Below are 2171 nucleotides of genomic sequence, written 5' to 3'. Positions count from 1 at the left end.
TAATCGGATCATAAATACGGTTTTCCCAAATATCTCGACTCCTGCGTCACCTATCAGCAACATTTTTTTGGATTTATTTCTTTTCATATCAGTAATATATGTTCCAAATATGAACCAAATCAAACTATAAATGCGCCACCCAGCGGCAATTTTTTTTTGGATTTACTTCTTTTCATATAAGTAATATATGTTCCAAATATGAACCAAATCAGACTATAAATGCGGGTTTCACAAATATCTCGACTCCTGAGCCACCTAGCAGATTAAGTCATCTTTTATATTGCATTGTCCTCGAGTACTGAGCTAAGTTTGATGTTTCAAGTCTGTAGCTCATCGGGAAGTTTGTTAAATATTGACTGCAAAGTTCCAGGACATAAAAAGATACATGCATACATACAAGTGAAGTTAAATAAAAGCTTGTAAAAATAGGCCAATATGTTTTCGATAAAGAACAATCCTAGAGAGCGAGAGCATTAAAATTCCGACTTTAGCCTTTTTTGACCACCCTAATGTACATACATATCTTAAGATCTTTCAGTTGTATTAAACTCCAAACAAAAAAGCCCAACTTTGTTTACAAACAATTGTCGCATATGTGTGTTTATGTAGATTCATAAGTATTTGCCTGTAGTAGGCGTTACCACGCCGCACTTATATTTTTGTTTTTATTTTCCTCAGCGAAACCATACAACCGACGAAACCGAAATTTTGCTTGGAATGCCCAGCAGTTTGTTTATTTTAAAATTTATGATACTGCAGGTTGTCGAGTTTACACAATAGACCGTTTTACCACCAACGTTTAATATGCATGTATGTACCCTGCAGCGGAAATATTAGTACAGATCTAGTGAGTTCACCAGTTTTCGGGAGTCGAATACCGGTACCTTGCGAATCTACCAGCCATGCTTTCTACTGTCGCGTTTAACATGGAGTTGTCCTAGGAGGTGACAATTGACTGCCGCTGCGTAACTTTTCACTAGTACTTGTAGTAGTATTATGTAACATGTAGCCGAACCACTTTTGTTTTCGTTGTGCACTTCACAGATACTTTTTCATAATTAAAAAAAAAAACGAAAATAAATATTTTAAATTATAAGTTCAGCATAGTGAGCTCAGTATATCCAGTAAAAAAAACTGTGGTGAAGGNTATAGCCGTAGCTTTCGGTAAGGCGAAAAACATATATTTAATACGTGCGCCGGGTATTTAATGTTCGGCTCTGCCCGAACTTAGGCTTTCTTACTTGTTCATAATTAAAAAAAAAAATAAATATTTTAAATTATATGTTCAGCATAGTGAGCTCAGTATATCCAGTAAAAAAAAACTGTGGTGAAGTCCTTTATGGGGATAAAGTTTCCAGAGGTGAAATTTTAGGTAGCACACAATTTCTTACATGCATGGTTGCTTTTCAGCACCAATGAAAGAAACTTAAGAAACATTAAAAATAATATGCATATAGTGCATTAATTTTTGNAGAAACATTAAAAAAAAATATGCATATAGTGCATTAATTTTTGAAAAATAATACCATATAATGTATGTACTCTGATTAAAAATATTAAGAAGTGTATAGCAACCACCGTTTAATGTTATATTTGACACAAATTAATTTTGCTACTCGGAACGCTCTGCGCATTGCCACTGAATATTAGGTTTACTTAAAATTACATCCCTGGTCCTTGTTCTTTCTGTATTGTATCGTGGTGAATTCACATTTCTCAGGAAACAAAACAAAATGAAGGGAGTATTTTATTTGCTAATTTTTGCGATTTCTCCCTGTAGGGAAAACACGAAACAGTGAACCAGATTTCTAGTTCAGTACTAGTTCTTTTTCGCCAAAAACGAACCAGTCCGATAGTAACTAGTTCCGCACCAGTCCAAAAGCAGTGAAATGTGGTACTTTCACTAAACTATTTTATTTCAAATTTTAAACGCAGGGAAGTAATCATTATGAGTAAAATAATTTAAATCAGCATTTAATCATTATTTTATGAATTATTATTGAGTTTTATTCTTTCGCTCAAACGGAAATAATTATTATTTGATTTTTATTTTTGGGATTACAAATAATGATTATTTTATGATTTTTATTTTTTCGCGCAGAGATTATCATTAATTTTCAGTTTTATTTTTCCACTTAAAAATAATGATAATTTATAAAATTGAAAAGGCC

The sequence above is a fragment of the Rhagoletis zephyria genome, unplaced genomic scaffold (assembly GCF_001687245.7).
Source record: "Rhagoletis zephyria isolate East Lansing unplaced genomic scaffold, Rhagoletis_zephyria_1.1 Rzeph_scaffold_00992, whole genome shotgun sequence".
NCBI classification, from domain to species: domain Eukaryota; kingdom Metazoa; phylum Arthropoda; class Insecta; order Diptera; family Tephritidae; genus Rhagoletis; species Rhagoletis zephyria.
Note: the sequence above shows the minus strand (reverse complement) of the source record.